Raw genomic sequence first — 19,612 nt, forward strand, 5'->3', positions numbered from 1 at the left:
CCTCCATAACACGCACAGACATTTCCCCTTACTTTTTAGGAGGAAAAAAGTGAGTGTTATGGTGCAAAAAATACGGTACTTAATTCGTTCTGGAGATCCGTACTTAACCTGAAACTGTTCTTAACCTGAAGCACCACTTTAGTTAATGGGGCCTCCTGCTGCTGCTGTGCTGCGGGAGCCCGATTTCTGTTCTCATCCTGAAGCAAAGTTCTTAACCTGAAACACTATTTCTGGGTTAGCGGAGTCTGTAACCTGAAGCGTATGTAACCTGAAGTGTATGTAACCCGAGGTACCACTGTAAGATGTTGGCATACAACACTGAACACTAGAATAGCTCCAAACAAGGAACAACCTTGTTGGGCAAGAGAGAGACATCCAAGGATAAAAAAAAAACCAGGCAATATAATCTCGAAAACATAGACAATCTGAACCAGTTGATCAGGAATTCCAGCAGAATACAAGGGAAGCGGAGACATCATACTTAGCTCACCCTGCCACACTTCCGAAGACATGAAACCGCAAAGCGTTAACCTGTAATGGGCTGAGAAGATATATATCAAAAAACCCATTATGCTACTGCTGAAGTCGTACTTTGTTAAAGCCATCACCTGTTCCTGTAGTTCTCAGTGATTTAATTCAACTTTCTGGATAATCAACTTATCCAAAAATTGCACCACTTACGCTTTAACTACTGATTTAAGGTATTCACTTTACGTTTGAAAACAGAAGCTTTGCAACTTGGAAGAGGCATCATCTCACATGACAGTAAGGCCTCCTTGCTGTCAGCAGGGAAATTATCCTTTTACCAGAACCCAGATGCTAAGCACGGTATCACATGCTTGCCATATAACGCTTGATTGTAATGTTATGTCAAAGGGCAGGAAGGGGAAAGGAAAACAGTCCTATTATGTCTCCGTGCCACTCAGCTCTCTCTGCTTCCCCTAATCAGTGTTGCGGTAGAGAGAGCGAGAGGAAGAGAAATGGACAGAATCATAAGAGCGTGGCAGAATTGACAGCTTGAGGCGCTAAATGCAGGGAGAGGAAAGAGAGCGTAAGCCTCATGGGTAACCGGCAGAAAGGTGGGAGTCACAATTCTATAAATCGGCAGAAGACCATCACTGCAGCACACACCATTTTGCTGGAGCTATAAAAACTGCATTTCAAAAATAAATTTCTAAATGGCTTGACCTGGAAATGCTACTTGTTTTCTGTCTAAGAGCCAAGCTATGCGGTCAGCAGCCTCATGTGACCTACCCATTTCCAGACAGTATCAATTCAGACAGCTGGTGGCCATGAAAGTGTGAGTGTCTAAATCAGGGGTCTGCAACCTTTAAGACAAAAAGAGCCACTTGGACCCGTTTCCGAAGGAAAAAAAACTGGGAGCCGCAAAACTCGTCATTATAAAAATAACTTTTTTGTCACTTTTTAAATTATTTCTTTGTTTGACCCCTCAGAATTACTCCTCCGCATAGAAATAAATGTTAAATTAACAAGTTACCTTTTTGTGTGTGTGTGTTCTTCACTCCCCTTCAAAACAGTGACCAACGTACATGCCCCTTACAATGTAGTGGGCGGGCGGGAAGGTGACGTCAGGACAGTGCGTGACTAACGCACGCACCACCCCCATACGATGTCACAGCCAGTACAGCGCCCGCCACAGTGGGGAGTGTTGGGGTGCACAATGCGCCTCCTCCCCTCGCTAGTATCCGCCCTGGAGCCGCGGCAAAGGTGTAAAAGAGCCACATGCGGCTCCAGAGCCGCGGGTTGCAGACCCCTGGTCTAAATGCTCCCTTACATTAAAAAAGCTCTCTGTAAATCCACAAATAGCACATTAGAGAGAAGGTTCTAGACCAGGGGTGTCAAACTCAAATTCATCGGGGGCCGCATCAGCAGTTTGGTCACCCTCAAAGGGCCGGTTGTATCTGTAGGACTATGTAAAGGACATGTAAAGTGGAGGTTTCCCGTGTAGAACGGCCGGCGCCGCTAGAGGGCAGACGTTCTCTGGCTTGTAGGCTGCCGCGCATGCGCTGAAGAGGCGGCTTTCTTGTGTCAAAAAAAAAAAAAAGCAAGAATAAAAGGTGAAGGCTGGCGGCCAGCGGTGGCTACACGGGCCACATGACGAGGTCTGGTGGGCCGGATTCGGCCCCCGGGCCTTGTGTTTGACACCCGTGTTCTAGACTAACCTCTCTGTCTGTAGCATGCTAGTTATCTGTGTGCAGGGACATCTGATATTGGGGAACATTCAAATTATTATTATTATTATTATTATTATTATTATTATTATTATTATTTATACCCCGCCCATCTGGCTGGGTTTCCTCAGCCACTCTGGGCAGCTTCCAACAAAAGATTAAAAATACATTAAGATACTTAACGCCATACTTGCAATATGAAGAGATATTATCCATACGTATCATATAAGGCTACTACCAACTGAGTAAAAATCGCTTTGTGATTAATGTATACTGAAGGTAGCTGCAACTGCTTTGGAAGGAAATGACTGGCTGGTGCATCATACGAGCCCTTGTTTATTTTGCTTCTACTTCCAGTTATTATTTCTGTGGTGAGAGTGAGTGTTACAGGAGAAATATCTTTGTGCTTGCTTGCTTTACTTAACATTCTCTCTGACATTTTGAATGAGTAATTTATGTAACAAAGCAAGCATTTAAAAAAACAACCTTTCTTTGGAAAATGAATGCAGTGTTCTGAGAATGTTTTGCTTTAAATGCTGTTCTTCTATGGATGCAGGCATCCTTATCAGTCCAGAGATCACAGTGGAAGTGATTAAAAAATATCTCCAGGAAGGGTGTTTTCAGTTAGCTTGGAAGTGAAAAATGTTGAATGACTGATAAAATTAACAACAATCTACAGGCTGACTGGCTCCATAAACAAAAAGGACTCTCCAGAAGTACTATAGTTCTGATTCACACACAGAGAGAGAGCTGAGAATATATGAAATTAAATGCTAAGTTCTTACCTGAATTTCTAGTCATTTAATTTTCTTTTAAGCAAGGAGTGGCTTTGTTTTCAAAAAGACTGGATATGCCAAGGAGCCATTACCTCAAGAAATCTCACAGCAAATTAAAATAAATGTGTGTTGTTTTTTAAAGAAGAGGAAACAGAATTCCAAAAACAGATGAAGGGTTTTGACATATGTAGCAGAAAACATACTTTGAACATATGTACGATGTTACAGGTTTGATTCAAGAAGCAAGGCTGTGACAGAGCTTTGCTCAAGATGCCCAGGCATTTAGCTCCCAAGCTTCTGCTGGACATGGTTCATAGATGGATCTATGATGTGACTCAGAGCTGGATTCCTGCATTACTTTGATACAGAAGAAAGGGAGGAAGGAAGGAAGTTCTTGAGGGCTGGGTTTCCTTGCAATTTAAAAAAAGACAGGACGTGCTCCTTTCCTTACACAGCTTTAGTGTTTATGGCTGGAAAACCCAAAAATTTAAATGTATCTGCACCATTCACAATTGATCCAGGCAGAGGGCCTTCTCGGTAGTGGCGGCTTCCCTGTGGAACGCCCTCCCACCAGATGTCAAAGAGAACAAGAACTACCAGACTTTCAGAAGAGATCTGAAGGCAGCCCTGTTTAGGGAAGCTTTTAATGTTTGATGTATTATAGTATTTTAATATTTTTTTGGAAGCCGCCCAGAGTGGTTGGGGAAGCCCAGCCAGATGGGCAGGGTATAAATAATAAATTATTATTATTATTATTGATGGCAGCCAGTTTGTATCTGACCATTTTAACTTGTGTAAAAGGTAAAGGGACCCCTGACCATTAGGTCCAGTCGTGACCGACTCTGGGGTTGCGGCGCTCATCTCGCTTTATTGGCCAAGGGAGCTGGCGTACAGCTTCCGGGTCATGTGGCCAGCATGAAGAAGCCGCTTCTGGCAAACCAGAGCAGCACACGGAAACGCCGTTTACCTTCCCACCAGCACCTCTTAGACTGCCTATCCCTTCTTCATGGCAAACATCCCTCTGCACTGCTCCTTTGCATACTGGCTCCAAACAATGGGTTAAGAATCTCCTCTATTTGTGGATGCATGTGAAGTTCTAGCAGCAGAAACTTCCCGTGCCCAAATTTAGAAAGTAGAGAGCGAATGGGGTATTATAAAAACAGCTCCTTATAAGGAAATAATAGTACAATCCATTAAATAGTTCTTCTAAACAAGATCCATTACAATATACGAGACTTGCGAGAGAGAGTTTCCATATACTCAGCAGTTTCCACATATTCTTGAGAGGTTTATACCACAAGTTGAAATCGACAAAATATGAGAGAAGGAAGGATTTCCTTAACAGTAGAAGAAAGCTGATCCCATTAAGGATGTCTCTGAAATGACTAGTAGGATGGCCGTGTGTCTGACTTTACAGTCTTCTGCTTGACTTGGCCCAAGTCTGGTTTAAAGTTTAAGAACCATATGAAGGGCGATCAGAGGCCTTGATGTTACCCATCAACAGCTACCACCTGGGCAGGTCCCATTACGGTGTGCTGTACTGTATTTTTATTTAATGCAACACACGTATCTGTAAATCTGTAAATTTGTATTTAAGCAAATGAATGGACACATACAAAGCATATCCAAAACTTGGTCCTCTTTTTTTTTTTAAGATGCATTATCTCTTTTTTTGGTGACTTGTAAGTGGGTACAGTAGTGCTTCGACATGAACAAGCATTCCAAAAGGACTGCTTCAGCAACCGAATTTATTCTTGCTCTGACTCCCTTGGTCTTCCAGGCAACTGAAGCAAAACTGAGAAAATTTAGCTCAGACCAGCCTTCTCAACAGGTTCTTTGGGCACTTATAGATGAGCTGTTTATGGAGCATTCATCCTGATTTGTTTGCAGGAGATCAGATGAAGTTGGATATTTAATGAGCATTCATTCTGATTTGTTTGTGGGGAGGTTAGATGCTGCTGTGTCAATGCTAGTGTTATCCTACACTTCCCAATGCATTTTCCTGTCACTTTCCTTGTTGCAAAAAGCCTGGCGTTTTGGAGAAATAGCTTTGTTCTGCAAGAGATCTAATCAACTATAAGCATACCGGTATGTGATTGAATCCCACCCCAAAACAGCGACTCTCTTAAAGCGCTCTTAGCCAAATCCCAAATCCCTGCAGTAGCAGGCTGAAGCCTAGAGTCTGCACACTGTCTTCTGCTGAGGATATTTCCTAGTGGCAGGAGTGGAAAATGTGTTAGCATTGCCCATTGTGGTCTGGGGAACAGGCAAGTGGTTGTAAGAAAATTGGTGAAGGTCAGAAAAAAATAGAAAGTCTTATCTGTGGGTCCTCTGTTGGGTCCTATGGCTTCAGCATCCACATAGATGGACATTGACATCTTCAACATTTATTTTGCATTTACTTATATTTGCCTTGACAACTCAGAACAAAAGGTATTTCCAAATAGCTTAATGGACAGCAATTTACCTTCTCATCAACTTCTAAAGATTAACAAATTAAATGCCAGGTAGTTTTCAATATCTACTATCCACTGAGTTATATGGACACACTCAGCCAGAAATAAGAATTCAAACCTGAAACATCGGGTAATCCCCAACATACTCAAAGTAGACCCATTGAAATAAATGGACTTAAGGATTCTTAGGATGACTAACACTGGTTATTGCCCATCATTTTCCTTTGATGGTCTAAACTTTACAAAATTTCCCTTTTAGTATACAGTGGTACCTCGGGTTACAGACGCTTCAGGTTACAGACTCCACTAACCCAGAAATAGTACCTCGGGTTAAGAACTTTGCTTCAGGATGAGAACAGAAATCGTGCGGCAGGGGCAGGAGGCCCCATTAGCTAAAGTGGTACCTCAGGTTAAGAACAGTTTCAGGTTAAGAACGGACCTCTAGAACTCATTAAGTTCTTAACCCGAGGTGCCACTGTATTCTAGTATTTATTTATTTTTATTTATTTTTTACCTTCAGCCAAGGTAAGTTCTGTCACTTAATATTTCACATAAACTTACAGTGAGCTTCTATGGAGTGGTTTTGTGCCTAACACTTTGAAAAACAGGGACCAGGAGAGAAACACAACCCAAGTGTGGAATGGAATATTATTGTAACATGCCCAAGAAAATTTCATCTTAGGAAATGAAAGATCAATTACTTCTAGTAGACACATTTCCTGTGTGCAGTTAATGAGAAAATGCAATCATTGTGGGGTCAATCTTATTGAAATGAAACTGTATTACAAGCTCATTACTCTCCAGCCCTGATGAGACTGCAGGTGTTAGCAACTAGTGCAGGTCCGCCTGCTGTTTGTAAGAACTAGGCCACCGTCTCTAAAGCACAAGACCAAAGTCTATCCTCTTGTTCATAAAGAAGAGAGAGCTGGAAAGTGGAGCAGGTTGTGTAGGTGGTCACCCCCATGACCAGTTGCTCATGAGGCTGCTGTAGGGCATTTCTAGAAACAATAATGGAAAGTTATTTTTATCAGGACACCTGTCCAGTTAAGAGTCTGATAGAGGATCAGATTTATTCATCTTTAAGGCTGCTGGGATTTAGAACTCAGGAAAGCAAAAGATTTAATTATATATGCCAAGCTTGTAAATAAGCCCACAAAAGTTACTAGCCTGCCCACCACACCACACCCCAAAACAGCTAGTTGTTTATTTTCTCTGCTATAGAGGAGATGAAACCTGATCACTCTTCAGGACAAGAGCTGGTCAAGAATCACTCCATAGGCCAGGTCTGACTTCTAGGCCAAGAGATCCACCACATTTTAATCTTAGTGTGGTAAATTTTTTGCCCTCAGTTCCACTGATTAAATAAATAAAAATCAAAACTTGTAAGAATGAGATATAGTGGTACCTTGGGTTAAAAACTTAATTCGTTCCAGAGGTCCGTTCTTAACCTGAAACTGTTCTTAACCTGAAGCACCACTTTAGCTAATGGGGCCTCCTGCTGCTGCCACGCCACTGGAGCACGATTTCTGTTCTCATCCTGAAGCAAAGTTCTTAACCCAAGGTACTATTTCTGGGTTAGCGGAGTCTGTAATCTGAAGCGTATGTAACCCAAGGTACCACTGTATTCCCATCTCTTTGGCCTGTAATTGGTCTAGCCCAGGGGTCTGCAACCCGCGGCTCCGGAGCCGCATGTGGCTCTTTTACACCTTTGCCGCGGCTCCGGGGCAGATACTAGCGAGGGGAGGAGGCGCATTGTGCGCCCCGACACTCGCCACTGTGGCGGGCGCTGTACTGGCTGTGACATCGCATGGGGGCGGTGCATGCATTAGTCACGCACCGTCCTGACGTCACCTTCCCGCCCGCTGTCAGATCGCGGCTCCGGAGATATATTTGTTTTAAATGTCGCAATGGTTTTGCGGCTCCCAGTTTTTCCCCCCTTCAGAAACGGGTCCAAGTGGCTCTTTTTGTCTTAAAGGTTGCAGACCCCTGGTCTAGCCAATAGCTACATGGAGAGTTTACATTTTTGGCTTGCCTGGACTGTAGCACCAAAATACACCTTCAGTCTCCAGGGAGCTGCCTTGGAAACAGAACAAGCCCAAATACCTTGACTAACAACAACAAAAGCTTGGCTAACCACACCTCAAGTTTGTAGGGAGAGGAAGCTCATGGAAAGAAATATTCTATGCCTTCTAATGCTGAGCAAGACCTTACTCTTTGAACACTTAGTAAAATCAATGGGCTACATTGTTGATTCAACAATATGCCCTCTGTAGAAGGCAGTGCTATATTGTTCCAGTAACGGCTGATGGAAAGAATCATGCCTCAGAGAGCCAGAAAGGAACAGATTGACATCTCTGGAAGCCAAGAAACAAAGACAAATTAAGGATGAATGGCCAGGATACTGGGCAGCCAAACAGCTTCTGCACAGGACAAGTAAAGTGAACCAGCAATAACAGAAGCCCCAGAAAGATTAATTTTGCTGTGATGGGGTGGCTTTTTTTATCTGGGATAAAGAGTTCCACTATTTTCAGCCATTTTCAACATCTGCAGCATGGTTTTGTCTGCACTTCACCTGATCTGAAAATATCTGCATCAGCTTGAGCCCAATAAGGTGAATAGTGCACTCAATGCATGCGCTCTAACCTCAGTGAATTTCAACATGAATCGGTCTAGACCAGAAGTTGTTCTTCCACAACTTGCTGGACTGCAACTCCCATAATCCCTGACTGTTGACCATGCTAACTGAAGTTGACTGGAGTTGGAGACCAACACATCTGGAGGGCATTCCTTGATTCCTTCATCCCTGATGATAGTCATCCTCCATAGGAAGTACCTGATCAAGGCCCGGGTCTCCCAGTTTTAGAAGGGATCAGGAGTTCTTTTCACTAATTCCACAGAGACAGAAGATTAACATTACCTTACACATTGGAAATATTCCGATACCTCAACAATCTGACTTATGTGATTGGAAAGAGCCTACTTATTCACAGAGGCTGACTTCCAATTGCTCATGACACCAGTGGCTTTTATTTCTTTGACATTTAGAAACATTCTTGTATATTCCCGCTTATGAGAATTTGCTGTTACCTGCCCTGCAAGAGGAGCACCTACTATATGAACTTATAATACATACACATGATTGATTGGAGGATTGGCTTCTTGCCTAAGCAAAATAATCAGATTCCAAATAGAAAGATGAATGGCATCGCCTACAGGCAGAAGCCGTCCACCCACATGGCCAATCCAAGCCAGAGTCAAGTCAGCTATCCATGAAAGTGGCAACTGCAGTCTATCCTCCTCGCTGCAAGCAGGAAAGAATAGTAGTGCCACTGACCAAGTCAAAGTACAGTGCACACAACCAATCTGCATTCTTTTCTTGTTTTCCTTCCCCATCATCAATTCCCGCCCCCCCGCCACAAACTGAAGGAATAGGTTGCCTGAAGGCAGAAACGCAGACAGAGCAAATGAGGTTTATAGAAGTGCCAAAGTTTAATGAATCTGCCAGTTTGTAAGCAGCACAACAATGTTATGTAGAAGGGAAAGCCAGGAGAAAGCCTCTCTAAGACATCTTTCTGGCTGTGAAAACACAGCACATTCTTGGCCAACTGAAGCAGATTCCTCTATCCTTTATTTTCATTTTCTTTTTTAAAGGCTGCATGTTGGATCCTCCATCTATTTGTTTCTCCATTGCAAAGATCAAACACGCAGCAGGCTCATGGTAAGCTCATCTCGAAGCTGAAGGAAGCCCCTTAAAGCAAGCAAATGCATACATAAACAAAGTTAACAGCCACAGAGGATATATATGGTTGCCCCTACCCAAACAAGGCAGCAGAGAGTCTGCAGCAGCTAAGATGATTTGGCTAATAATGATTCCGGCCCCATAAACTTAACTAACAGGTTTCTACCAGGAACTGCATGAAGAATTGTAAGTTTGCAACTAAGGTACTGGCTATGGACATATTCTCCTAATGTGACTGTACACAGCTCTAAAGAAAGTTGGTTTAACACCAGTCATACCTTGTTGTATACAAGATGCCATCACTTCCCATAACATAGTGACTTCAATACCCAATAAGCACCTGTATTAGGATCACAGTGACTTCAATCATGTTGCTAGAAATAGATCCAAATGAGCCTCTGTAGTATTTATAGTACAGGTACATCACATTTTACCCCAGTTGCCAAAAAATAAATAAATAAAAAGGGGTGGGAGAGCAGGAAATAAATCCTAGAAGGGCCAACTGAGATCTTTGGAGAGCACGGTAAGCAAGGCAGGAGGCTTTTAAAAAACCTCTCATCCTTGCAATGGGCAGAAAAGAGACAAGGCCCATTCAGCGCCAGCTTTGGACAGATAGGGATAGTTATGACTTGACATGATTTTGCTTATACGCGCAATAGTCTGGAACGTAACCCCCATGTAAGGTGATATCTACCCACATTTATATTCTTCCTTCCCTCAAAGTGGCATACACTGTCTTCTGCCCCATTTTATTCTCCATCTCTTCTATGAGCTAGGGTGAGGTCCAAAGGGACAGCTACTGGCTCAAGGTCCATCAAGGGAACTTCATGGCCAAGTGAGGACAGACCTAGTGGCACCAGGGGGGCACAGTTGGGCAACTGCTCTTTCAACCAAATCTGACTCCTGGCCACGGTTGTTCTGCCACCTCCAGTTCTTACCAAGCTGTTTGCAGAGACTTTAGCTGCTCATTCACCAATAGCAGACTTCTACAGGGCAGAGGGGAGGAAGGATGAGAGAGAGAGAGAGAGGAGCTAGGGTCACCCATTATGTGGCTAGGAAGTCCATACAAACCTGCAGCCACCCCTGAGTGGCAATCTGAACCTCGTCTTTTCAGTGTAGTACAACATCCCAACAACTACACACCAGTCTGGGTGCTTTATTATTCTGCAGAAACTAGGTAATACAGAACCCTTCCCACATGCAAGGACATGTATCTTCCACGTCTGAGCACAACTCTAAATTGTGGCAGGAGAAGGGCAAGTCCCTTCCCCTTCCCCTCTTGCTGCTTCTTTGAAATGCCCTTGGATTGAAGTTGGCCTCTGCTTCATAGCTGTATAAGGATTTGAGCTGAAGTTTCCAAATTCATTTTTTTGTCTAATGTATGGGAGATGTTCTAATCTAGACCCCCTCTTCTAACAAGAGGTTAGGATATTAAACAAGGAAGCTATTAAATATTTTCTGCCTACATGAATAATAGCTTCCATGAAAGAGGCAGGTTGGAATATTTGCAGTGCTATTTCATACTACTAGAGGATTTACATGGTGGTTTTCTTGTCCATGTGGAAGAGGCAACTTATTTTCCTGGAGGACCACTTTGGCAAGCAACCAAGCAACTTTTGGCTCTTAAAAGCCCTGCCAAGAAGTAGCTCTTTTTCACACCACAGCTGGGCACTAGGTGACAGGTGCAGAAAGGCACATTTGATCTCCAGATTTTGACCCCTAAGATGCATAAATATAAGAGGGGAAAGAAAAGATTGTATTCAATGGTATCACCCAAGTAATGGCAAGGCTTCCATTAGCAGAATGTGGAAGGAAGAAGTTTTCAACAATTTCTCCTTTCCCTGCAGCCCACCCAACCTGCTAAATCTGTTCTGGAGAATCCCACAACTCTTTGGAGCAAATTTAAATCTAAATTTAAATCTCTAAATTCACTCCAAAGAGTTGTGGAACTTTGCAGGGTGGAGGGGCTGCAGTGGGAGAGCTGAAAATGACTTCCTCCCCCATTCTGCTAATGGAAGGAAGCCTTTTCATCAATTGAATGATACCACTGAATACAACCCTCCTTTAACCCCTTACAAACTATTGAAAATTAACACCAATATTTCTGCAACCAAATAACTATGTACTTCTAACTGTAGCCGACACAGAACTGAAGAGAGATTTGCAGAAGGCTATGGGGGCAACTATAAGAAGTAAGGTACACATACCTATTTTGCAAAACTACTCTTTGTTTTCACCATCTCATCCTAAGCTTCATGTATTGATTTTCCCCAGTTAGTGCAGGACTCTGGGAATTTTGATTTCCTTTCAATTTATCTTGTAACTCCAGCAGCATCACCCATGGGTGGGTAGTTTTAGCAGCTCAGAAAGCTATTAAGCTGAAGCTGTTTTTTTCACAGTGCAAAACAAAGGAATAAAGGAAAGACAGCATGCAGAGGCAGGGGAAAATACAGTATGAACATTAATGCTAAATATAGAAGATAAAAACTAATTAAGTCAATTTATGCATGTTTGCATCATTGCCTCCTCTAATTCAGTTTTGGAAGAAGTATGTGAGCAACAACATACAAGGCATAAGTACCTACAATATTTATTTTCATGTTAATCTAGCCCTTCCCAGTGAGTTTAGAAGACAGTATGTTGCAGAAAAAAGCATTTTTATAACCCTATTCAACAAAGAAAAAAACTGTATGAAGAACTGATGAAAAGCTGATATGCAACCTCGGAGCAGAACAAATAGCAATATGTTAATCAGAAGCCAAAAAGTTTGCTTCAACACCTCTCTAAATGGAGGTATAGCAGCGATTTGGGTACTAAGAACACATTACATATTATAAGAAGGAGAACAGAGAAAAAGGCTCACATTACTCAGTATTAACTCATACTGTGGAATTCTCAGATATCACAAAGAATGAAATAAAGAAACGAAAGCTGTGAGAAAATGCAAGTGAGCCACAGATTTAAGATTTAAAAGTCTTGCTAATCCCTGACTTTTCCACATCATATAATTAATTCCCACCCTACACTTTTTTACTCCCCTCTTGCGCCTACTGAACTGCATATTCTGCCACCCTTGAAATTATATCAGCTGTAGTATGTTCCTTTAGGTTACAGCAAAGCATAAAAGAATTATTATTACTCACAATGAATTGCTAGCAATATTGTCAGGACCCGACATACAGGAGAATGTGCCCAGGCTTTGCATGGAGGTTTTTTAACTCAACGTTACCTGTGTGTGCACAGTTGCTGAAACAGGGGACGCGTGTTGCAGTCAGAGATGAGCTGAAGCTGGAAGAAGAGCTTCAGGGGAAATCAGCCAGGGCCTGTAATAAGGCCAGAGCAGAAGGTCAGGTTCCTTGTACTTTATACCTTGCCCACCCAAAGGATTAACATGATGCAACAATCAGAGAGGTCATTGCTGCATAGCCCTTCTATGGGGCTTGAGCACCCATAATCCAAAGAAGTTTACAAGGCATGGCTTATGTGCAGGAGACACATATTGTGCAGTAGGATGGGGAAGGAGAATTTGTAGAGATTATCATATAGTTTAATTAGGAGCTAGGTACTTACTTAAAAAGTAAATAAGACAAAGAAATACTAATTTATTTCACTCTTCATAACTTTGTATTAATAGTACATCTCCAAGCACAATTCAAAGTGTTGGTGCTGACCTTTAAAGCCCTAAACCAGGGGTAGGCAACCTAAGGCCTGGGGGCCGGATGCGGCCTAATCGCCTTCTCAATCCAGCCCACGAACGGTGTCAGCATGTTTTTACATGAGTAGAATGTGTCCTTTTATTTAAAATGCATCTCTGGGTTATTTGTGGGGCATAATAATTCATTCATTATTATTTTCCCCCCAAATATAGTCCAGCCCACCACATGGTCTGAGGGATGGTGGAGCGGCACAGGGCTGAAAAAGGTTGCTGACCCCTGCCCTAAACACCCTCAACCTTGTATACCGTACTTATCTTCACCCCCATTGTTCAGCCCAGACACTGAGGTCCGGCTCCATGGGCCTTCTAGTGGTTCCTTCATTGCAAAAAGTGAGGTTACAGGAACCAGGCAGTTGTGCCTGCCCTGTGGAATGCCCTCCCATCAGATGTCAAGGAGATAAACAACTATCTGACTTTTAGAAGACCTCTGAAGGCAACTCCATATGGGGAAATTTTAAATGTTTGATGTTTTACTGTTCTTGGTGTTTAAATTTGTTGGAAGTTGCCCTGGAAAACCTTCCAAAGCAAGGAAATGCTCGTTGATTTGGGGACTGGTTGGGGATGGAGCATGTATTAGACAAGACATATTAGAGACAACAGCCAGCAGCCACAGAAGACCTGAAAGCAAAATGTTTTCCTGTGTGGACCTGTGCAAGAGGTCTGTGGCGATCACACAGGGTCCCCGGACTTTTAACCATCTATTGATCCCTGTGCAAGCAGTGTGCTCGCTTCCCCTCTGCCACCAACCCGTTACTCTCGGGTACACACTGAATCCAGACAGTTGTTTAAATTGAACCAAATAAACAAGTTTATTTTATAAGCATTAACAAGTTTATGGTTTCTCAGATAAAATTTCCTGTCAGTTTCTTAACTTTAGTTTCTTTACCGGCCTATACCTTCCTAATATCTTCTGACTGATTATATCAACTGTTTGGCTGACTCCTCTTAACAGATTCTCTCACTTTCCCACATCAGACTAGACCAACCCACAGACTTATCCTCTCTGTCCCTTCTCTAACTCCAGACTGACTTCTTCACAACTCTAACTCCTGGCCTTGGGTTCCTATTAGTTAGTCATTTTACAATGAGTTAACCCTTTCCTTATGAACCCAGTATGATGTCACACACCTAGGAGGGCAAACGCAACAAGGTCCATTACACAGCAGGTCTCCCAAGTCCAACAAAAAGGACACAAGGGCTCCTAGCTTTACAGTGCAAAACCTAGAATGAGCAGAAGAAGAGGAAGAAAATAATAATAGGAATGGGAGAGGCTGACTAACACCATGTTAGACCTTTGATCCATCTAATTCAATATTATCTGCACTGACTGGCAGAGGCTCCCCAAGGTTTCTAGAGAGGAGTCCTTCCCAGCCCACTAGCCTGCCATGAGGCATTGTGGCCCAAAATGCTCTTTGGATAGGAATTCTCCTTTTCCTATCCTTTCCGCAGAAGCACACAGCCCACTGACCACACACAAAGCCCACCCACTCACACACTCTATAGGTTGGCCAACCAAGTCATTTGAGATGCCTACAAGTCAGCAGAATACCTCCTTTTTTATATATTTTACCTCCTAACTCACCATATACTGCTTCTCTGCCAGCTGCTTGCTTAACTGTCTCACATCATCTTTCACAGAATCCACTAAGTACATTACATTATATATCACAAGGTGCATTGTTTTGTATCAAATCGCTGGCTATTACAGTCCCTCCAGTTGACTGCTGTGTCTGGGCTGAACACTGGAAGTCTACAAGATGAATTTTTTATCACCTTTGACATGCTCGCCATTCTGCAACTGCTGGAGTAATACAATGTCACTCACAAGGTTATATCTGTCACTCAGCTAAATCACTCTTCATTCTACCTTCTGTGAAAACATTCTCACCATCTATTCTGCTTGCTTTCAAGTGAAGCAAACTAATGGTAGGAACCATTCAAAAGAGCTTGATCCTAATTTTATGACATGGAGATGTCTCTGCTTGAACATTCTCCCTAAAATCAACAGAACTAACTTCCAAGTTAATGCATTTGGATTGGTGTATAATACTTTCCCATGACAAACCAAAAACATACATTCATAAAGGGACCTGTTGACAAATAATCAACATGCACATTCAAGGATTACAGCTGGAGCAGAAACCAGGATTCACTTGATGACAATACATTTAAAATAAACCAGAAAAGACCACACCCTCACTAAAAGACATATCAAAACACACTATTATAAATATTTATTGGTTGGTGGCAATAATGCTTTGCTCAACCTGCTTTATTAAATAAACGTTGGTGTAAATGTAGATAATAGTTGTGCTTTCTCTTCTCCTCCCTTCTTTGGCGATATACGGGTATTTATGTCCATACTGAAACTGAGTAAAAAATATATTTAAAATGTTTACCATTAGTGATGTATTTCGAGGAACCAGCTGAAAACTTTGCTATTTCAGAAAGCTCTCCCATGAGGCAATACCTTGCAATTTAATGCCCTGTACACATTTTAATACTGTTTGTTCTGATTTTATTGTTTTTGTTCCTCTGTGTATCACAGATATCATTTATGATCTGTGGAATAAAAACAAGTTACATCAATAAATAGGCAATTGTCTGGAAATTGTCACCAGAACTTTACCCGTAAGACTGCAGAGTTGTCAAAGGTACCGTTATGCCTTGTGGATATTTTACAATGTTTTGTTCACTTCTGTGTCTTCTGAGCTTTGGGAAAGTAAATTAAAAAGTTTATTCTTTGAAGTTGGGCTGGAGGGCTCTGAAACTCCCCAAGAAACCAGATAGACTGGCAGGAGGGTCATCCTGTGTGGAGGCAGCCTATCGCAATCCTTATTTTTTATAGGGGGGAGCCCTTATACAAAAAGGGTTTGTCCATCAAGTAAAAGCTCCTGCCTCCCTGCCTAAGGATCCATTGGGCCCACTGCTGTCTCTCAGCCTTTGTCTGTTGTAAAGACCATGTATGCAGTCCTAAACTCCTTGGAGAAAGGACAATATTAAAAGGCAGTAAATAAATAATGTGTGCATATGCATCCTTTGAAGAATGATCTATAAAGGCTAAGTGGTGCTTCTTATTTTCTATTTATTACTAAATTAAATTTGGAACAGGCAGCAGTAGAGAGGTTTCATTCAAGTTGGCAACTTCCATGTAACACCACACTCTGTTTAACACCGTTTTAAGTAGACACAGAGTCCTGTCCAAAGCGAAGTGCCAATTCACACATGCTTGCACATTATTTCATTTTTTTGACATTTCATTCTTGATGCTGAACGTGTGACTCAAAGCAGTACTGTCTACAATCATATGCAAGTTCCATTTGTGACAGCTTGCCTCATCCTCACGTGCACACAGTAGCATCAAAAGTGAAGAACAGCCATGTGAGAATCTACCCTAAAGTTGCTTGTCTAAATTCCATCTGGATATATCATCTCCTAGTAACCTTCTTACTTGTACTTGACACTCACAATATAAACTTGGACCATGTTTTTAGATTTTTATCTGCAAGTGAGACAATCCTGTTGGCTGTTACAGAGCTTGGAACTGTGTGAAATCACTGGAATTAAGGCTCACTATAATACCATAGGGGGGACGCGGGTGGCACTGTGGATTAAACCACAGAGCCTAGGACTTGCCGATCAGAAGGTCGGTGGTTTGAATCCCCGCAACGGGGTGAGCTCCCGATGCTCGGTCCCTGCTCCTGCCAACCTAGCAGTTCGAAAGCACATCCAAGTACAAGTAGATAAATAGGTACTGCTCTGGCGGGAAGGTAAACGGCGTTTCCGTGCGCTGCTCTGGTTCACCAGAAGCGGCTTAATCATGCTGGCCACATGACCCGGAAGCTGTACTCCGGCTCCCTCGGCCACCAGACTCGGTCACCTTATAATACCTTAGACGTTGGAATATCATTATAAAAAAACAGAGTATTTGAACATCAAAATGCCCTGTATGGGGTACTCTAATATTTGATTGGAATAATAACAACATACAGTGGTACCCTGGTTTGCATACATCTTGGTTTGCATACGTTTTGGATTATAAACACGTCAAACCCGGAAGTGCATGTCCTGGTTTGCAACCTTCTTTTGGATTACAACCCATTTTTTCTGGATTACAATTTTTTTTGGGAGGCCCCATTTGCGAAAGCACACCTTGGGTTACAACCAGTTTTGGTTTACAAACGGACCTCCGGAATGGATTATGGTTATAAACCAAGGAACCACTGTATATCAGTCATCAGATCACCACAGCCTACATTTCAGCTGCTTCTGGATGAATAACAAAACCAGATTTGGCAATATTAGGCAACTACTTCAGACCCGTGCTGTAATACCTCCCTCCTTGAATCTCAAAGCCGCCCCATGTTTTGAAATATGCAGCATATTTCACTTTCCTGTGTCAGTCCGCTTCCAAATAATCCTTAGGTATTACTGTCTTTTGGCTTTAAAAAACAAAAACAAAGCACAGACAGGAGGCTTTAATTAAAGGCTTCCAAGAAGATAATTTATTTTCTAACAACTCATATGCATTCCCTAATTAAGAATAAAAGCAGCACTTACAATTTCAAAGTCAGTTTCCCTACTGGAAACTTGCCAGTGTAATGCCAGGACCAGCTGGCTTAATATGTGTTTGAAAATCTTTAATTTGGAAGAAATATCTGACTGACAGGAAATTTAGTCTCTGGTCTTTCTCTCCCTGTTTAAAATCTAGAAGGATATTCCCTGTGGGAATTAATTTTTGCTTCTTTCAATTATGTGTGATGCTTTAACCTGCCAGCAAACAGCGCTTGGAACTCCCCAGGTCAGCTGTCAATCCTATCCATGTTTGGTCCTGATCCACTTCAACAGCTTCTTGCTCAACAAAGACAAGCTCTGCGAACAACAAAAAAGGAGCAATTCTGTGTAGAAACATCAAAAAAATCCACTTCGTCTACTATGGTTCTGATGCTTGTGATTTTTTTAAATTAAAAAACACTAATGGGAGGGATGTCTTTCATTTTATAAGAAAACATAATAATATATAGTCAAATTAAATAAAAACAAATAATGAGCAATTTTTTTTTAAAAAAAGGATAGCTTTTGTTTAAATTCCAGTATGCCACAAAAACCTGAAAAAGGCCAAATAGCAGATGTCTCTGTTTATGGCCTCTCCATTCTATGGCACAGGACCTTTGCTTCTATCCGTGCTTAACCATGTGCAAAATCTCAAAGTGTTCCACCCCTGTGATTCCACTCCCTTCTCAAAAGAGCATTTTCCTTTCTCTCAGCTCTGAATTAATTGACACACATAAAAGTTATTTAGCTTAAGCAAGACGGGCGCTTTATGTTCGAGGCCTATTCCACACTTCTCCCTGGGCTGAAGTTGTAATGTAATGGTACGGCATTTGTGAATACCCATTAGCTTCTGAGTTCAGTGACTTTCAGGTGGCGTTTATGGTGCTTTGCACCAGCGAACTAATAATTAGCTTTAAAAATGAATCACATCTCCCTGTTACAGCTGTGCTACGTTTTCAGTAAGGAAACTAAGCTGTTCCTTCTTTCACAGTGCTGTGAGGAGGGTTCATGCTTATGCGCCAATGGAAGCCAAACAAGGGAATGTCTAGCTGGGTACTTAAGGCTTTGTATTGTGAAATAAAGGCAGAAAACTATATTTCTAGGAAACAGAAAATGACTGTAAAAGAAAAAAGCCCTTTGAAAATCACTCCACGTGCCAAAAAGGGCATGCCCAAATATCTCTCTGGATTTGGCTTGCCCTTAGTCATCCTTTACAAACCAAACATTCTTGGCTTTTGTACTTCAAGGGCGCCTGAGGGCCAAAATGATATAAAAACATTGCGTTTTCTGAAACATGAACCTGAGGAAGCAAGGTGCTTAATGGAAAGCATAATAAAGCAGTTTCTCATGGTTGAATCCACGCAGAACTGGCTTCCAAATACACCAGCACTCTGCAAGTGCATACAAATGCCAACCACTTCGTTTCCAAAATTATGAGGATGCCATGATTATTCCGAGCTAGTAGAGATGTATAAGGGACACTGGTGGCGCTGTGGGTAAAACCTCAGCGCCTAGGACTTGCCGATTGCATGTCGGCGGTTCGAATCCCCGCGGCGGGGTGCGCTCCCGTCGTTCGGTCCCAGCGCCTGCCAACCTAGCAGTTCGAAAGCACCCCTGGGTGCAAGTAGATAAATAGGGACCGTTTACCAGCGGGAAGGTAAACGGCGTTCCGTGTGCTGCGCTGGCTCGCCAGATGCAGCTTGTCACGCTGGCCACGTGACCCGGAAGTGTCTGCGGACAGCGCTGGCTCCCGGCCTATAGAGTCAGATGAGCGCACAACCCTAGAGTCTGGCAAGACTGGCCCGTACGGGCAGGGGTACTTTTACCTTTACCTAGAGATGTATATGTGGTTGGATTCATTGTTTCTGCATTGCACCCTGTGATATTTTTTTTCAGCTGGGGGTAGGGGAAGAAGGAAAGTATAGAGAGAATAAAATGTGATGTTCATAAAAAAAATCTTGAAAAAATAGGAAATGTGTTTACAAATTACCACAGTGTTTGCCCTTGAAAATGGCAGGAGTGGGGGCAGTGGACAGACAAGGAAGTTAAAATGTTTTCCTTAAAACATTAATACCCCTGACACATTTATCCAAATAATTCTCTGTCATTAGTAACAGCCAACAGTCTTACTGACTTGAAATAAAGTACTGTACTATATTAAGATAAGGTTTATTTACAGC

The 19,612-nt window shown here is 42.3% G+C and overlaps 1 protein-coding gene across 6 annotated transcripts in view; it reads right to left on the reverse strand.

The window, feature by feature from the left end:
- The window catches only part of APBB2 (amyloid beta precursor protein binding family B member 2), a 170,330-nt gene that overhangs the window by 132,960 nt on the left and 17,758 nt on the right, over nt 1-19,612 (reverse strand). For 3 of the 6 annotated variants that reach the window (XM_082238138.1, XM_082238134.1, XM_082238129.1), the window contains exon 1: nt 11,371-11,547. The exons of 1 other annotated variant lie outside the window; for it this stretch is intronic. The gene's annotated coding sequence lies outside the window, so the exon portion shown is untranslated. Of the gene's footprint in view, nt 1-11,370; nt 11,548-19,612 lie in introns of those variants that run through there. 2 more of the 6 variants (XM_082238140.1, XM_082238137.1) reach the window with 2 other exon arrangements.

Source organism: Podarcis vaucheri, assembly GCF_965113315.1.
Source record: "Podarcis vaucheri genome assembly, chromosome: 9".
Taxonomy (NCBI): Eukaryota; Metazoa; Chordata; class Lepidosauria; order Squamata; family Lacertidae; genus Podarcis; species Podarcis vaucheri.